Below are 16,785 nucleotides of genomic sequence, written 5' to 3'. Positions count from 1 at the left end.
TGAGAACCCGGCGGGGTGTGGGGGGGGGGGGCCCAGAAGGAAAGGCCGGCCGGATGCCCCACGCTCGCTTCCACCCTCTTCCCAGTGAGCGGCCCGACGTGGTGCGGTGCGGTGCGATGCGGTGCGGTGCGGTGCGGGATGGAAGCGGAGGCGGGCGTGGGGCCAAGCCGGGAGCAGCGTGCAAGAGTCCCGGGATCGGTGAAGGCCGGGGCTTGCGCCACAGCGCCTTGCCAGGGTCCTCTTGCGCCGCCTCCGCCACCCGCCCGGGGCCCGCGGCGGAGGGCGGCGGCAGCCAGGCAGGCAGGCAGGCAGGTAGGCAGGCAGGCGCGTGCATGGGTGAAGCGCGGCACCCGCTGGGCTTGGGACGCGTGGAGCAGGCTCTTGAGGCGCCCAGCGGCAGCCGCCGGCGTCTACGGCCATACCACCCTGAACGCGCCCGATCTCGTCTGATCTCGGAAGCTAAGCAGGGTCGGGCCTGGTTAGTACTTGGATGGGAGACCGCCTGGGAATACCGGGTGCTGTAGGCTTTTGCCTTTTGCCTTTTGCCTCTGGCCTCCTTGACCTCTCCTTTGGCGCCCGCCGCCCCTCCCCCCTCCCTCCGTGTGTCCCTCTCTCCCCGGGGAGCGCGTCTCCTGGGGCCAAACACACCCCGCCCACTGCTCCCTCAGCTCCTCCCGGGCCGGCAAAGCGGCCTGGCCTGGCCTAGCCTAGCCTGGCCCCGCCCCCCGAGCCCCGCCCCGCCCCCCGAGCCCGCACACCGCACACCCCACGGCACTTCACAAGGGGACCGCTCGCCGCTCCCCACTGCCCGCACCAGGCTAAATCCCACTGCACCGGCTGGAAGCCACGCCCCAGCTTTGCACCTTTCCTGACACTGCACCCGCACGCACGGAGGGGTGGGGGGGTGCGGTGAGGGCGGGACCGGGGGCTGGCGCCTGGGGACTGGAGGGTGGGGGCTGGCTGGGTGGATACAAGAACCCAGGAGCGGGCGGGGAGGGCGGGGCAGCGAGACCCCACACTCGGACTCCGCCACGGGCCTGGGCTCCCTGGGTCCCGGACCTCTTCCCTCCCTCGAGCCCTCATCCCCAGGGCCCCCGGCGTTTGGCGAGGCCCAGCTAGGGCAGCGGGCTCGGGCTGGTGATGTTCTCTGGGGGCGCTGGGGCCTCCGGGGTGGCTTTGCACCAGGTGGGGCGGACGGGAATGAAAGGCGGGGGGGTTGGGGGGGCTGGCTGCGCTCGCCCTGGGACTGGGGAGGAGGCGCTGAGAACCCGGCGGGGTGTGGGGGGGGGGGGCCCAGAAGGAAAGGCCGGCCGGATGCCCCACGCTCGCTTCCACCCTCTTCCCAGTGAGCGGCCCGACGTGGTGCGGTGCGGTGCGATGCGGTGCGGTGCGGTGCGGGATGGAAGCGGAGGCGGGCGTGGGGCCAAGCCGGGAGCAGCGTGCAAGAGTCCCGGGATCGGTGAAGGCCGGGGCTTGCGCCACAGCGCCTTGCCAGGGTCCTCTTGCGCCGCCTCCGCCACCCGCCCGGGGCCCGCGGCGGAGGGCGGCGGCAGCCAGGCAGGCAGGCAGGCAGGTAGGCAGGCAGGCGCGTGCATGGGTGAAGCGCGGCACCCGCTGGGCTTGGGACGCGTGGAGCAGGCTCTTGAGGCGCCCAGCGGCAGCCGCCGGCGTCTACGGCCATACCACCCTGAACGCGCCCGATCTCGTCTGATCTCGGAAGCTAAGCAGGGTCGGGCCTGGTTAGTACTTGGATGGGAGACCGCCTGGGAATACCGGGTGCTGTAGGCTTTTGCCTTTTGCCTTTTGCCTCTGGCCTCCTTGACCTCTCCTTTGGCGCCCGCCGCCCCTCCCCCCTCCCTCCGTGTGTCCCTCTCTCCCCGGGGAGCGCGTCTCCTGGGGCCAAACACACCCCGCCCACTGCTCCCTCAGCTCCTCCCGGGCCGGCAAAGCGGCCTGGCCTGGCCTAGCCTAGCCTGGCCCCGCCCCCCGAGCCCCGCCCCGCCCCCCGAGCCCGCACACCGCACACCCCACGGCACTTCACAAGGGGACCGCTTGCCGCTCCCCGCTCCCCACTGCCCGCACCAGGCTAAATCCCACTGCACCGGCTGGAAGCCACGCCCCAGCTTTGCACCTTTCCTGACACTGCACCCGCACGCACGGAGGGGTGGGGGGGTGCGGTGAGGGCGGGACCGGGGGCTGGCGCCTGGGGACTGGAGGGTGGGGGCTGGCTGGGTGGATACAAGAACCCAGGAGCGGGCGGGGAGGGCGGGGCAGCGAGACCCCACACTCGGACTCCGCCACGGGCCTGGGCTCCCTGGGTCCCGGACCTCTTCCCTCCCTCGAGCCCTCATCCCCAGGGCCCCCGGCGTTTGGCGAGGCCCAGCTAGGGCAGCGGGCTCGGGCTGGTGATGTTCTCTGGGGGCGCTGGGGCCTCCGGGGTGGCTTTGCACCAGGTGGGGCGGACGGGAATGAAAGGCGGGGGGGTTGGGGGGGCTGGCTGCGCTCGCCCTGGGACTGGGGAGGAGGCGCTGAGAACCCGGCGGGGTGTGGGGGGGGGGGCCCAGAAGGAAAGGCCGGCCGGATGCCCCACGCTCGCTTCCACCCTCTTCCCAGTGAGCGGCCCGACGTGGTGCGGTGCGGTGCGATGCGGTGCGGTGCGGTGCGGGATGGAAGCGGAGGCGGGCGTGGGGCCAAGCCGGGAGCAGCGTGCAAGAGTCCCGGGATCGGTGAAGGCCGGGGCTTGCGCCACAGCGCCTTGCCAGGGTCCTCTTGCGCCGCCTCCGCCACCCGCCCGGGGCCCGCGGCGGAGGGCGGCGGCAGCCAGGCAGGCAGGCAGGCAGGCAGGTAGGCAGGCAGGCGCGTGCATGGGTGAAGCGCGGCACCCGCTGGGCTTGGGACGCGTGGAGCAGGCTCTTGAGGCGCCCAGCGGCAGCCGCCGGCGTCTACGGCCATACCACCCTGAACGCGCCCGATCTCGTCTGATCTCGGAAGCTAAGCAGGGTCGGGCCTGGTTAGTACTTGGATGGGAGACCGCCTGGGAATACCGGGTGCTGTAGGCTTTTGCCTTTTGCCTTTTGCCTCTGGCCTCCTTGACCTCTCCTTTGGCGCCCGCCGCCCCTCCCCCCTCCCTCCGTGTGTCCCTCTCTCCCCGGGGAGCGCGTCTCCTGGGGCCAAACACACCCCGCCCACTGCTCCCTCAGCTCCTCCCGGGCCGGCAAAGCGGCCTGGCCTGGCCTGGCCTGGCCTGGCCTAGCCTAGCCTGGCCCCGCCCCGCTTCGCCCCGCCCCGCCCCGCCCCGCCCCCCGAGCCCGCACACCGCACACCCCACGGCACTTCACAAGGGGTCCGCTCGCCGCTCCCCGCTCCCCACTGCCCGCACCAGGCTAAATCCCACTGCACCGGCTGGAAGCCACGCCCCAGCTTTGCACCTTTCCTGACACTGCACCCGCACGCACGGAGGGGTGGGGGGGTGCGGTGAGGGCGGGACCGGGGGCTGGCGCCTGGGGACTGGAGGGTGGGGGCTGGCTGGGTGGATACAAGAACCCAGGAGCGGGCGGGGAGGGCGGGGCAGCGAGACCCCACACTCGGACTCCGCCACGGGCCTGGGCTCCCTGGGTCCCGGACCTCTTCCCTCCCTCGAGCCCTCATCCCCAGGGCCCCCGGCGTTTGGCGAGGCCCAGCTAGGGCAGCGGGCTCGGGCTGGTGATGTTCTCTGGGGGCGCTGGGGCCTCCGGGGTGGCTTTGCACCAGGTGGGGCGGACGGGAATGAAAGGCGGGGGGGTTGGGGGGGCTGGCTGCGCTCGCCCTGGGACTGGGGAGGAGGCGCTGAGAACCCGGCGGGGTGTGGGGGGGGGGGGGCCCAGAAGGAAAGGCCGGCCGGATGCCCCACGCTCGCTTCCACCCTCTTCCCAGTGAGCGGCCCGACGTGGTGCGGTGCGGTGCGATGCGGTGCGGTGCGGTGCGGGATGGAAGCGGAGGCGGGCGTGGGGCCAAGCCGGGAGCAGCGTGCAAGAGTCCCGGGATCGGTGAAGGCCGGGGCTTGCGCCACAGCGCCTTGCCAGGGTCCTCTTGCGCCGCCTCCGCCACCCGCCCGGGGCCCGCGGCGGAGGGCGGCGGCAGCCAGGCAGGCAGGCAGGCAGGCGCGTGCATGGGTGAAGCGCGGCACCCGCTGGGCTTGGGACGCGTGGAGCAGGCTCTTGAGGCGCCCAGCGGCAGCCGCCGGCGTCTACGGCCATACCACCCTGAACGCGCCCGATCTCGTCTGATCTCGGAAGCTAAGCAGGGTCGGGCCTGGTTAGTACTTGGATGGGAGACCGCCTGGGAATACCGGGTGCTGTAGGCTTTTGCCTTTTGCCTTTTGCCTCTGGCCTCCTTGACCTCTCCTTTGGCGCCCGCCGCCCCTCCCCCCTCCCTCCGTGTGTCCCTCTCTCCCCGGGGAGCGCGTCTCCTGGGGCCAAACACACCCCGCCCACTGCTCCCTCAGCTCCTCCCGGGCCGGCAAAGCGGCCTGGCCTGGCCTGGCCTGGCCTGGCCTAGCCTAGCCTGGCCCCGCCCCGCTTCGCCCCGCCCCGCCCCGCCCCGCCCCGCCCCCCGAGCCCGCACACCGCACACCCCACGGCACTTCACAAGGGGTCCGCTCGCCGCTCCCCGCTCCCCACTGCCCGCACCAGGCTAAATCCCACTGCACCGGCTGGAAGCCACGCCCCAGCTTTGCACCTTTCCTGACACTGCACCCGCACGCACGGAGGGGTGGGGGGGTGCGGTGAGGGCGGGACCGGGGGCTGGCGCCTGGGGACTGGAGGGTGGGGGCTGGCTGGGTGGATACAAGAACCCAGGAGCGGGCGGGGAGGGCGGGGCAGCGAGACCCCACACTCGGACTCCGCCACGGGCCTGGGCTCCCTGGGTCCCGGACCTCTTCCCTCCCTCGAGCCCTCATCCCCAGGGCCCCCGGCGTTTGGCGAGGCCCAGCTAGGGCAGCGGGCTCGGGCTGGTGATGTTCTCTGGGGGCGCTGGGGCCTCCGGGGTGGCTTTGCACCAGGTGGGGCGGACGGGAATGAAAGGCGGGGGGGTTGGGGGGGCTGGCTGCGCTCGCCCTGGGACTGGGGAGGAGGCGCTGAGAACCCGGCGGGGTGTGGGGGGGGGGGGCCCAGAAGGAAAGGCCGGCCGGATGCCCCACGCTCGCTTCCACCCTCTTCCCAGTGAGCGGCCCGACGTGGTGCGGTGCGGTGCGATGCGGTGCGGTGCGGTGCGGGATGGAAGCGGAGGCGGGCGTGGGGCCAAGCCGGGAGCAGCGTGCAAGAGTCCCGGGATCGGTGAAGGCCGGGGCTTGCGCCACAGCGCCTTGCCAGGGTCCTCTTGCGCCGCCTCCGCCACCCGCCCGGGGCCCGCGGCGGAGGGCGGCGGCAGCCAGGCAGGCAGGCAGGCAGGCAGGTAGGCAGGCAGGCGCGTGCATGGGTGAAGCGCGGCACCCGCTGGGCTTGGGACGCGTGGAGCAGGCTCTTGAGGCGCCCAGCGGCAGCCGCCGGCGTCTACGGCCATACCACCCTGAACGCGCCCGATCTCGTCTGATCTCGGAAGCTAAGCAGGGTCGGGCCTGGTTAGTACTTGGATGGGAGACCGCCTGGGAATACCGGGTGCTGTAGGCTTTTGCCTTTTGCCTTTTGCCTCTGGCCTCCTTGACCTCTCCTTTGGCGCCCGCCGCCCCTCCCCCCTCCCTCCGTGTGTCCCTCTCTCCCCGGGGAGCGCGTCTCCTGGGGCCAAACACACCCCGCCCACTGCTCCCTCAGCTCCTCCCGGGCCGGCAAAGCGGCCTGGCCTGGCCTGGCCTGGCCTGGCCTAGCCTAGCCTGGCCCCGCCCCGCTTCGCCCCGCCCCGCCCCGCCCCGCCCCGCCCCCCGAGCCCGCACACCGCACACCCCACGGCACTTCACAAGGGGTCCGCTCGCCGCTCCCCGCTCCCCACTGCCCGCACCAGGCTAAATCCCACTGCACCGGCTGGAAGCCACGCCCCAGCTTTGCACCTTTCCTGACACTGCACCCGCACGCACGGAGGGGTGGGGGGGTGCGGTGAGGGCGGGACCGGGGGCTGGCGCCTGGGGACTGGAGGGTGGGGGCTGGCTGGGTGGATACAAGAACCCAGGAGCGGGCGGGGAGGGCGGGGCAGCGAGACCCCACACTCGGACTCCGCCACGGGCCTGGGCTCCCTGGGTCCCGGACCTCTTCCCTCCCTCGAGCCCTCATCCCCAGGGCCCCCGGCGTTTGGCGAGGCCCAGCTAGGGCAGCGGGCTCGGGCTGGTGATGTTCTCTGGGGGCGCTGGGGCCTCCGGGGTGGCTTTGCACCAGGTGGGGCGGACGGGAATGAAAGGCGGGGGGGTTGGGGGGGCTGGCTGCGCTCGCCCTGGGACTGGGGAGGAGGCGCTGAGAACCCGGCGGGGTGTGGGGGGGGGGGGGGCCCAGAAGGAAAGGCCGGCCGGATGCCCCACGCTCGCTTCCACCCTCTTCCCAGTGAGCGGCCCGACGTGGTGCGGTGCGGTGCGATGCGGTGCGGTGCGGTGCGGGATGGAAGCGGAGGCGGGCGTGGGGCCAAGCCGGGAGCAGCGTGCAAGAGTCCCGGGATCGGTGAAGGCCGGGGCTTGCGCCACAGCGCCTTGCCAGGGTCCTCTTGCGCCGCCTCCGCCACCCGCCCGGGGCCCGCGGCGGAGGGCGGCGGCAGCCAGGCAGGCAGGCAGGCAGGCGCGTGCATGGGTGAAGCGCGGCACCCGCTGGGCTTGGGACGCGTGGAGCAGGCTCTTGAGGCGCCCAGCGGCAGCCGCCGGCGTCTACGGCCATACCACCCTGAACGCGCCCGATCTCGTCTGATCTCGGAAGCTAAGCAGGGTCGGGCCTGGTTAGTACTTGGATGGGAGACCGCCTGGGAATACCGGGTGCTGTAGGCTTTTGCCTTTTGCCTTTTGCCTCTGGCCTCCTTGACCTCTCCTTTGGCGCCCGCCGCCCCTCCCCCCTCCCTCCGTGTGTCCCTCTCTCCCCGGGGAGCGCGTCTCCTGGGGCCAAACACACCCCGCCCACTGCTCCCTCAGCTCCTCCCGGGCCGGCAAAGCGGCCTGGCCTGGCCTGGCCTGGCCTGGCCTGGCCTAGCCTAGCCTGGCCCCGCCCCGCTTCGCCCCGCCCCGCCCCGCCCCGCCCCGCCCCCCGAGCCCGCACACCGCACACCCCACGGCACTTCACAAGGGGTCCGCTCGCCGCTCCCCGCTCCCCACTGCCCGCACCAGGCTAAATCCCACTGCACCGGCTGGAAGCCACGCCCCAGCTTTGCACCTTTCCTGACACTGCACCCGCACGCACGGAGGGGTGGGGGGGTGCGGTGAGGGCGGGACCGGGGGCTGGCGCCTGGGGACTGGAGGGTGGGGGCTGGCTGGGTGGATACAAGAACCCAGGAGCGGGCGGGGAGGGCGGGGCAGCGAGACCCCACACTCGGACTCCGCCACGGGCCTGGGCTCCCTGGGTCCCGGACCTCTTCCCTCCCTCGAGCCCTCATCCCCAGGGCCCCCGGCGTTTGGCGAGGCCCAGCTAGGGCAGCGGGCTCGGGCTGGTGATGTTCTCTGGGGGCGCTGGGGCCTCCGGGGTGGCTTTGCACCAGGTGGGGCGGACGGGAATGAAAGGCGGGGGGGTTGGGGGGGCTGGCTGCGCTCGCCCTGGGACTGGGGAGGAGGCGCTGAGAACCCGGCGGGGTGTGGGGGGGGGGGGCCCAGAAGGAAAGGCCGGCCGGATGCCCCACGCTCGCTTCCACCCTCTTCCCAGTGAGCGGCCCGACGTGGTGCGGTGCGGTGCGATGCGGTGCGGTGCGGTGCGGGATGGAAGCGGAGGCGGGCGTGGGGCCAAGCCGGGAGCAGCGTGCAAGAGTCCCGGGATCGGTGAAGGCCGGGGCTTGCGCCACAGCGCCTTGCCAGGGTCCTCTTGCGCCGCCTCCGCCACCCGCCCGGGGCCCGCGGCGGAGGGCGGCGGCAGGCAGGCAGGCAGGCAGGCAGGTAGGCAGGCAGGCGCGTGCATGGGTGAAGCGCGGCACCCGCTGGGCTTGGGACGCGTGGAGCAGGCTCTTGAGGCGCCCAGCGGCAGCCGCCGGCGTCTACGGCCATACCACCCTGAACGCGCCCGATCTCGTCTGATCTCGGAAGCTAAGCAGGGTCGGGCCTGGTTAGTACTTGGATGGGAGACCGCCTGGGAATACCGGGTGCTGTAGGCTTTTGCCTTTTGCCTTTTGCCTCTGGCCTCCTTGACCTCTCCTTTGGCGCCCGCCGCCCCTCCCCCCTCCCTCCGTGTGTCCCTCTCTCCCCGGGGAGCGCGTCTCCTGGGGCCAAACACACCCCGCCCACTGCTCCCTCAGCTCCTCCCGGGCCGGCAAAGCGGCCTGGCCTGGCCTGGCCTGGCCTGGCCTAGCCTGGCCCCGCCCCGCTTCGCCCCGCCCCGCCCCGCCCCGCCCCGCCCCCCGAGCCCGCACACCGCACACCCCACGGCACTTCACAAGGGGTCCGCTCGCCGCTCCCCGCTCCCCACTGCCCGCACCAGGCTAAATCCCACTGCACCGGCTGGAAGCCACGCCCCAGCTTTGCACCTTTCCTGACACTGCACCCGCACGCACGGAGGGGTGGGGGGGTGCGGTGAGGGCGGGACCGGGGGCTGGCGCCTGGGGACTGGAGGGTGGGGGCTGGCTGGGTGGATACAAGAACCCAGGAGCGGGCGGGGAGGGCGGGGCAGCGAGACCCCACACTCGGACTCCGCCACGGGCCTGGGCTCCCTGGGTCCCGGACCTCTTCCCTCCCTCGAGCCCTCATCCCCAGGGCCCCCGGCGTTTGGCGAGGCCCAGCTAGGGCAGCGGGCTCGGGCTGGTGATGTTCTCTGGGGGCGCTGGGGCCTCCGGGGTGGCTTTGCACCAGGTGGGGCGGACGGGAATGAAAGGCGGGGGGGTTGGGGGGGCTGGCTGCGCTCGCCCTGGGACTGGGGAGGAGGCGCTGAGAACCCGGCGGGGTGTGGGGGGGGGGGGGCCCAGAAGGAAAGGCCGGCCGGATGCCCCACGCTCGCTTCCACCCTCTTCCCAGTGAGCGGCCCGACGTGGTGCGGTGCGGTGCGATGCGGTGCGGTGCGGTGCGGGATGGAAGCGGAGGCGGGCGTGGGGCCAAGCCGGGAGCAGCGTGCAAGAGTCCCGGGATCGGTGAAGGCCGGGGCTTGCGCCACAGCGCCTTGCCAGGGTCCTCTTGCGCCGCCTCCGCCACCCGCCCGGGGCCCGCGGCGGAGGGCGGCGGCAGCCAGGCAGGCAGGCAGGCAGGTAGGCAGGCAGGCGCGTGCATGGGTGAAGCGCGGCACCCGCTGGGCTTGGGACGCGTGGAGCAGGCTCTTGAGGCGCCCAGCGGCAGCCGCCGGCGTCTACGGCCATACCACCCTGAACGCGCCCGATCTCGTCTGATCTCGGAAGCTAAGCAGGGTCGGGCCTGGTTAGTACTTGGATGGGAGACCGCCTGGGAATACCGGGTGCTGTAGGCTTTTGCCTTTTGCCTTTTGCCTCTGGCCTCCTTGACCTCTCCTTTGGCGCCCGCCGCCCCTCCCCCCTCCCTCCGTGTGTCCCTCTCTCCCCGGGGAGCGCGTCTCCTGGGGCCAAACACACCCCGCCCACTGCTCCCTCAGCTCCTCCCGGGCCGGCAAAGCGGCCTGGCCTGGCCTAGCCTAGCCTGGCCCCGCCCCCCGAGCCCCGCCCCGCCCCCCGAGCCCGCACACCGCACACCCCACGGCACTTCACAAGGGGACCGCTTGCCGCTCCCCGCTCCCCACTGCCCGCACCAGGCTAAATCCCACTGCACCGGCTGGAAGCCACGCCCCAGCTTTGCACCTTTCCTGACACTGCACCCGCACGCACGGAGGGGTGGGGGGGTGCGGTGAGGGCGGGACCGGGGGCTGGCGCCTGGGGACTGGAGGGTGGGGGCTGGCTGGGTGGATACAAGAACCCAGGAGCGGGCGGGGAGGGCGGGGCAGCGAGACCCCACACTCGGACTCCGCCACGGGCCTGGGCTCCCTGGGTCCCGGACCTCTTCCCTCCCTCGAGCCCTCATCCCCAGGGCCCCCGGCGTTTGGCGAGGCCCAGCTAGGGCAGCGGGCTCGGGCTGGTGATGTTCTCTGGGGGCGCTGGGGCCTCCGGGGTGGCTTTGCACCAGGTGGGGCGGACGGGAATGAAAGGCGGGGGGGTTGGGGGGGCTGGCTGCGCTCGCCCTGGGACTGGGGAGGAGGCGCTGAGAACCCGGCGGGGTGTGGGGGGGGGGGCCCAGAAGGAAAGGCCGGCCGGATGCCCCACGCTCGCTTCCACCCTCTTCCCAGTGAGCGGCCCGACGTGGTGCGGTGCGGTGCGATGCGGTGCGGTGCGGTGCGGGATGGAAGCGGAGGCGGGCGTGGGGCCAAGCCGGGAGCAGCGTGCAAGAGTCCCGGGATCGGTGAAGGCCGGGGCTTGCGCCACAGCGCCTTGCCAGGGTCCTCTTGCGCCGCCTCCGCCACGCGGCGGAGGGCCGGCGGCGGAGGCAGGCGGCAGCCAGGCAGGCAGGCAGGCAGGCGCGTGCATGGGTGAAGCGCGGCACCCGCTGGGCTTGGGACGCGTGGAGCAGGCTCTTGAGGCGCCCAGCGGCAGCCGCCGGCGTCTACGGCCATACCACCCTGAACGCGCCCGATCTCGTCTGATCTCGGAAGCTAAGCAGGGTCGGGCCTGGTTAGTACTTGGATGGGAGACCGCCTGGGAATACCGGGTGCTGTAGGCTTTTGCCTTTTGCCTTTTGCCTCTGGCCTCCTTGACCTCTCCTTTGGCGCCCGCCGCCCCTCCCCCCTCCCTCCGTGTGTCCCTCTCTCCCCGGGGAGCGCGTCTCCTGGGGCCAAACACACCCCGCCCACTGCTCCCTCAGCTCCTCCCGGGCCGGCAAAGCGGCCTGGCCTGGCCTGGCCTGGCCTGGCCTAGCCTAGCCTGGCCCCGCCCCGCTTCGCCCCGCCCCGCCCCGCCCCGCCCCCCGAGCCCGCACACCGCACACCCCACGGCACTTCACAAGGGGTCCGCTCGCCGCTCCCCGCTCCCCACTGCCCGCACCAGGCTAAATCCCACTGCACCGGCTGGAAGCCACGCCCCAGCTTTGCACCTTTCCTGACACTGCACCCGCACGCACGGAGGGGTGGGGGGGTGCGGTGAGGGCGGGACCGGGGGCTGGCGCCTGGGGACTGGAGGGTGGGGGCTGGCTGGGTGGATACAAGAACCCAGGAGCGGGCGGGGAGGGCGGGGCAGCGAGACCCCACACTCGGACTCCGCCACGGGCCTGGGCTCCCTGGGTCCCGGACCTCTTCCCTCCCTCGAGCCCTCATCCCCAGGGCCCCCGGCGTTTGGCGAGGCCCAGCTAGGGCAGCGGGCTCGGGCTGGTGATGTTCTCTGGGGGCGCTGGGGCCTCCGGGGTGGCTTTGCACCAGGTGGGGCGGACGGGAATGAAAGGCGGGGGGGTTGGGGGGGCTGGCTGCGCTCGCCCTGGGACTGGGGAGGAGGCGCTGAGAACCCGGCGGGGTGTGGGGGGGGGGGGGCCCAGAAGGAAAGGCCGGCCGGATGCCCCACGCTCGCTTCCACCCTCTTCCCAGTGAGCGGCCCGACGTGGTGCGGTGCGGTGCGATGCGGTGCGGTGCGGTGCGGGATGGAAGCGGAGGCGGGCGTGGGGCCAAGCCGGGAGCAGCGTGCAAGAGTCCCGGGATCGGTGAAGGCCGGGGCTTGCGCCACAGCGCCTTGCCAGGGTCCTCTTGCGCCGCCTCCGCCACCCGCCCGGGGCCCGCGGCGGAGGGCGGCGGCAGCCAGGCAGGCAGGCAGGCAGGCAGGTAGGCAGGCAGGCGCGTGCATGGGTGAAGCGCGGCACCCGCTGGGCTTGGGACGCGTGGAGCAGGCTCTTGAGGCGCCCAGCGGCAGCCGCCGGCGTCTACGGCCATACCACCCTGAACGCGCCCGATCTCGTCTGATCTCGGAAGCTAAGCAGGGTCGGGCCTGGTTAGTACTTGGATGGGAGACCGCCTGGGAATACCGGGTGCTGTAGGCTTTTGCCTTTTGCCTTTTGCCTCTGGCCTCCTTGACCTCTCCTTTGGCGCCCGCCGCCCCTCCCCCCTCCCTCCGTGTGTCCCTCTCTCCCCGGGGAGCGCGTCTCCTGGGGCCAAACACACCCCGCCCACTGCTCCCTCAGCTCCTCCCGGGCCGGCAAAGCGGCCTGGCCTGGCCTGGCCTGGCCTGGCCTAGCCTAGCCTGGCCCCGCCCCGCTTCGCCCCGCCCCGCCCCGCCCCGCCCCGCCCCCCGAGCCCGCACACCGCACACCCCACGGCACTTCACAAGGGGTCCGCTCGCCGCTCCCCGCTCCCCACTGCCCGCACCAGGCTAAATCCCACTGCACCGGCTGGAAGCCACGCCCCAGCTTTGCACCTTTCCTGACACTGCACCCGCACGCACGGAGGGGTGGGGGGGTGCGGTGAGGGCGGGACCGGGGGCTGGCGCCTGGGGACTGGAGGGTGGGGGCTGGCTGGGTGGATACAAGAACCCAGGAGCGGGCGGGGAGGGCGGGGCAGCGAGACCCCACACTCGGACTCCGCCACGGGCCTGGGCTCCCTGGGTCCCGGACCTCTTCCCTCCCTCGAGCCCTCATCCCCAGGGCCCCCGGCGTTTGGCGAGGCCCAGCTAGGGCAGCGGGCTCGGGCTGGTGATGTTCTCTGGGGGCGCTGGGGCCTCCGGGGTGGCTTTGCACCAGGTGGGGCGGACGGGAATGAAAGGCGGGGGGGTTGGGGGGGCTGGCTGCGCTCGCCCTGGGACTGGGGAGGAGGCGCTGAGAACCCGGCGGGGTGTGGGGGGGGGGGGGGCCCAGAAGGAAAGGCCGGCCGGATGCCCCACGCTCGCTTCCACCCTCTTCCCAGTGAGCGGCCCGACGTGGTGCGGTGCGGTGCGATGCGGTGCGGTGCGGTGCGGGATGGAAGCGGAGGCGGGCGTGGGGCCAAGCCGGGAGCAGCGTGCAAGAGTCCCGGGATCGGTGAAGGCCGGGGCTTGCGCCACAGCGCCTTGCCAGGGTCCTCTTGCGCCGCCTCCGCCACCCGCCCGGGGCCCGCGGCGGAGGGCGGCGGCAGCCAGGCAGGCAGGCAGGCAGGCGCGTGCATGGGTGAAGCGCGGCACCCGCTGGGCTTGGGACGCGTGGAGCAGGCTCTTGAGGCGCCCAGCGGCAGCCGCCGGCGTCTACGGCCATACCACCCTGAACGCGCCCGATCTCGTCTGATCTCGGAAGCTAAGCAGGGTCGGGCCTGGTTAGTACTTGGATGGGAGACCGCCTGGGAATACCGGGTGCTGTAGGCTTTTGCCTTTTGCCTTTTGCCTCTGGCCTCCTTGACCTCTCCTTTGGCGCCCGCCGCCCCTCCCCCCTCCCTCCGTGTGTCCCTCTCTCCCCGGGGAGCGCGTCTCCTGGGGCCAAACACACCCCGCCCACTGCTCCCTCAGCTCCTCCCGGGCCGGCAAAGCGGCCTGGCCTGGCCTGGCCTGGCCTGGCCTGGCCTAGCCTAGCCTGGCCCCGCCCCGCTTCGCCCCGCCCCGCCCCGCCCCGCCCCGCCCCCCGAGCCCGCACACCGCACACCCCACGGCACTTCACAAGGGGTCCGCTCGCCGCTCCCCGCTCCCCACTGCCCGCACCAGGCTAAATCCCACTGCACCGGCTGGAAGCCACGCCCCAGCTTTGCACCTTTCCTGACACTGCACCCGCACGCACGGAGGGGTGGGGGGGTGCGGTGAGGGCGGGACCGGGGGCTGGCGCCTGGGGACTGGAGGGTGGGGGCTGGCTGGGTGGATACAAGAACCCAGGAGCGGGCGGGGAGGGCGGGGCAGCGAGACCCCACACTCGGACTCCGCCACGGGCCTGGGCTCCCTGGGTCCCGGACCTCTTCCCTCCCTCGAGCCCTCATCCCCAGGGCCCCCGGCGTTTGGCGAGGCCCAGCTAGGGCAGCGGGCTCGGGCTGGTGATGTTCTCTGGGGGCGCTGGGGCCTCCGGGGTGGCTTTGCACCAGGTGGGGCGGACGGGAATGAAAGGCGGGGGGGTTGGGGGGGCTGGCTGCGCTCGCCCTGGGACTGGGGAGGAGGCGCTGAGAACCCGGCGGGGTGTGGGGGGGGGGGGCCCAGAAGGAAAGGCCGGCCGGATGCCCCACGCTCGCTTCCACCCTCTTCCCAGTGAGCGGCCCGACGTGGTGCGGTGCGGTGCGATGCGGTGCGGTGCGGTGCGGGATGGAAGCGGAGGCGGGCGTGGGGCCAAGCCGGGAGCAGCGTGCAAGAGTCCCGGGATCGGTGAAGGCCGGGGCTTGCGCCACAGCGCCTTGCCAGGGTCCTCTTGCGCCGCCTCCGCCACCCGCCCGGGGCCCGCGGCGGAGGGCGGCGGCAGGCAGGCAGGCAGGCAGGCAGGTAGGCAGGCAGGCGCGTGCATGGGTGAAGCGCGGCACCCGCTGGGCTTGGGACGCGTGGAGCAGGCTCTTGAGGCGCCCAGCGGCAGCCGCCGGCGTCTACGGCCATACCACCCTGAACGCGCCCGATCTCGTCTGATCTCGGAAGCTAAGCAGGGTCGGGCCTGGTTAGTACTTGGATGGGAGACCGCCTGGGAATACCGGGTGCTGTAGGCTTTTGCCTTTTGCCTTTTGCCTCTGGCCTCCTTGACCTCTCCTTTGGCGCCCGCCGCCCCTCCCCCCTCCCTCCGTGTGTCCCTCTCTCCCCGGGGAGCGCGTCTCCTGGGGCCAAACACACCCCGCCCACTGCTCCCTCAGCTCCTCCCGGGCCGGCAAAGCGGCCTGGCCTGGCCTGGCCTGGCCTGGCCTAGCCTGGCCCCGCCCCGCTTCGCCCCGCCCCGCCCCGCCCCGCCCCGCCCCCCGAGCCCGCACACCGCACACCCCACGGCACTTCACAAGGGGTCCGCTCGCCGCTCCCCGCTCCCCACTGCCCGCACCAGGCTAAATCCCACTGCACCGGCTGGAAGCCACGCCCCAGCTTTGCACCTTTCCTGACACTGCACCCGCACGCACGGAGGGGTGGGGGGGTGCGGTGAGGGCGGGACCGGGGGCTGGCGCCTGGGGACTGGAGGGTGGGGGCTGGCTGGGTGGATACAAGAACCCAGGAGCGGGCGGGGAGGGCGGGGCAGCGAGACCCCACACTCGGACTCCGCCACGGGCCTGGGCTCCCTGGGTCCCGGACCTCTTCCCTCCCTCGAGCCCTCATCCCCAGGGCCCCCGGCGTTTGGCGAGGCCCAGCTAGGGCAGCGGGCTCGGGCTGGTGATGTTCTCTGGGGGCGCTGGGGCCTCCGGGGTGGCTTTGCACCAGGTGGGGCGGACGGGAATGAAAGGCGGGGGGGTTGGGGGGGCTGGCTGCGCTCGCCCTGGGACTGGGGAGGAGGCGCTGAGAACCCGGCGGGGTGTGGGGGGGGGGGGGGGCCCAGAAGGAAAGGCCGGCCGGATGCCCCACGCTCGCTTCCACCCTCTTCCCAGTGAGCGGCCCGACGTGGTGCGGTGCGGTGCGATGCGGTGCGGTGCGGTGCGGGATGGAAGCGGAGGCGGGCGTGGGGCCAAGCCGGGAGCAGCGTGCAAGAGTCCCGGGATCGGTGAAGGCCGGGGCTTGCGCCACAGCGCCTTGCCAGGGTCCTCTTGCGCCGCCTCCGCCACCCGCCCGGGGCCCGCGGCGGAGGGCGGCGGCAGGCAGGCAGGCAGGCAGGCAGGTAGGCAGGCAGGCGCGTGCATGGGTGAAGCGCGGCACCCGCTGGGCTTGGGACGCGTGGAGCAGGCTCTTGAGGCGCCCAGCGGCAGCCGCCGGCGTCTACGGCCATACCACCCTGAATGCGCCCGATCTCGTCTGATCTCGGAAGCTAAGCAGGGTCGGGCCTGGTTAGTACTTGGATGGGAGACCGCCTGGGAATACCGGGTGCTGTAGGCTTTTGCCTTTTGCCTTTTGCCTCTGGCCTCCTTGACCTCTCCTTTGGCGCCCGCCGCCCCTCCCCCCTCCCTCCGTGTGTCCCTCTCTCCCCGGGGAGCGCGTCTCCTGGGGCCAAACACACCCCGCCCACTGCTCCCTCAGCTCCTCCCGGGCCGGCAAAGCGGCCTGGCCTGGCCTGGCCTGGCCTGGCCTAGCCTAGCCTGGCCCCGCCCCGCTTCGCCCCGCCCCGCCCCGCCCCGCCCCGCCCCCCGAGCCCGCACACCGCACACCCCACGGCACTTCACAAGGGGTCCGCTCGCCGCTCCCCGCTCCCCACTGCCCGCACCAGGCTAAATCCCACTGCACCGGCTGGAAGCCACGCCCCAGCTTTGCACCTTTCCTGACACTGCACCCGCACGCACGGAGGGGTGGGGGGGTGCGGGGAGGGCGGGACCGGGGGCTGGCGCCTGGGGACTGGAGGGTGGGGGCTGGCTGGGTGGATACAAGAACCCAGGAGCGGGCGGGGAGGGCGGGGCAGCGAGACCCCACACTCGGACTCCGCCACGGGCCTGGGCTCCCTGGGTCCCGGACCTCTTCCCTCCCTCGAGCCCTCATCCCCAGGGCCCCCGGCGTTTGGCGAGGCCCAGCTAGGGCAGCGGGCTCGGGCTGGTGATGTTCTCTGGGGGCGCTGGGGCCTCCGGGGTGGCTTTGCACCAGGTGGGGCGGACGGGAATGAAAGGCGGGGGGGTTGGGGGGGCTGGCTGCGCTCGCCCTGGGACTGGGGAGGAGGCGCTGAGAACCCGGCGGGGTGTGGGGGGGGGGGGGGCC

The 16,785-nt window shown here is 73.2% G+C and overlaps 13 non-coding genes across 13 annotated transcripts; all 13 read left to right on the top strand.

Moving 5' to 3' along the window:
* The first annotated feature begins 408 nt into the window (after nucleotides 1–408).
* LOC125159945 (5S ribosomal RNA) lies at nucleotides 409–527 on the top strand. The gene has a single exon (XR_007150007.1). It is a non-coding gene; the product is annotated as a 5S ribosomal RNA (ribosomal RNA).
* A 1,142-nt stretch (nucleotides 528–1,669) lies between these two features.
* Nucleotides 1,670–1,788, top strand: LOC125159944 (5S ribosomal RNA). Its single transcript, XR_007150006.1, has one exon. It is a non-coding gene; the product is annotated as a 5S ribosomal RNA (ribosomal RNA).
* A 1,152-nt stretch (nucleotides 1,789–2,940) lies between these two features.
* Nucleotides 2,941–3,059, top strand: LOC125159943 (5S ribosomal RNA). Its single transcript, XR_007150005.1, has one exon. It is a non-coding gene; the product is annotated as a 5S ribosomal RNA (ribosomal RNA).
* A 1,164-nt stretch (nucleotides 3,060–4,223) lies between these two features.
* LOC125159942 (5S ribosomal RNA) lies at nucleotides 4,224–4,342 on the top strand. The gene has a single exon (XR_007150004.1). It is a non-coding gene; the product is annotated as a 5S ribosomal RNA (ribosomal RNA).
* A 1,184-nt stretch (nucleotides 4,343–5,526) lies between these two features.
* Nucleotides 5,527–5,645, top strand: LOC125159941 (5S ribosomal RNA). The gene has a single exon (XR_007150003.1). It is a non-coding gene; the product is annotated as a 5S ribosomal RNA (ribosomal RNA).
* A 1,170-nt stretch (nucleotides 5,646–6,815) lies between these two features.
* On the top strand, nucleotides 6,816–6,934 carry LOC125159940 (5S ribosomal RNA). Its single transcript, XR_007150002.1, has one exon. It is a non-coding gene; the product is annotated as a 5S ribosomal RNA (ribosomal RNA).
* A 1,185-nt stretch (nucleotides 6,935–8,119) lies between these two features.
* Nucleotides 8,120–8,238, top strand: LOC125159938 (5S ribosomal RNA). The gene has a single exon (XR_007150000.1). It is a non-coding gene; the product is annotated as a 5S ribosomal RNA (ribosomal RNA).
* Nucleotides 8,239–9,414: 1,176 nt separating this feature from the next.
* On the top strand, nucleotides 9,415–9,533 carry LOC125159937 (5S ribosomal RNA). Its single transcript, XR_007149999.1, has one exon. It is a non-coding gene; the product is annotated as a 5S ribosomal RNA (ribosomal RNA).
* Nucleotides 9,534–10,670: 1,137 nt separating this feature from the next.
* LOC125159936 (5S ribosomal RNA) lies at nucleotides 10,671–10,789 on the top strand. Its single transcript, XR_007149998.1, has one exon. It is a non-coding gene; the product is annotated as a 5S ribosomal RNA (ribosomal RNA).
* A 1,180-nt stretch (nucleotides 10,790–11,969) lies between these two features.
* On the top strand, nucleotides 11,970–12,088 carry LOC125159935 (5S ribosomal RNA). The gene has a single exon (XR_007149997.1). It is a non-coding gene; the product is annotated as a 5S ribosomal RNA (ribosomal RNA).
* A 1,170-nt stretch (nucleotides 12,089–13,258) lies between these two features.
* Nucleotides 13,259–13,377, top strand: LOC125159934 (5S ribosomal RNA). Its single transcript, XR_007149996.1, has one exon. It is a non-coding gene; the product is annotated as a 5S ribosomal RNA (ribosomal RNA).
* A 1,185-nt stretch (nucleotides 13,378–14,562) lies between these two features.
* Nucleotides 14,563–14,681, top strand: LOC125159933 (5S ribosomal RNA). Its single transcript, XR_007149995.1, has one exon. It is a non-coding gene; the product is annotated as a 5S ribosomal RNA (ribosomal RNA).
* Nucleotides 14,682–15,859: 1,178 nt separating this feature from the next.
* LOC125160044 (5S ribosomal RNA) lies at nucleotides 15,860–15,978 on the top strand. Its single transcript, XR_007150103.1, has one exon. It is a non-coding gene; the product is annotated as a 5S ribosomal RNA (ribosomal RNA).
* The last annotated feature ends 807 nt before the right edge of the window (nucleotides 15,979–16,785 follow it).

This window comes from Prionailurus viverrinus, unplaced genomic scaffold (genome assembly GCF_022837055.1).
Source record: "Prionailurus viverrinus isolate Anna unplaced genomic scaffold, UM_Priviv_1.0 scaffold_90, whole genome shotgun sequence".
Taxonomy (NCBI): Eukaryota; Metazoa; Chordata; class Mammalia; order Carnivora; family Felidae; genus Prionailurus; species Prionailurus viverrinus.
Note: the sequence above shows the minus strand (reverse complement) of the source record. Positions and strands in the feature narration are given on the sequence as shown.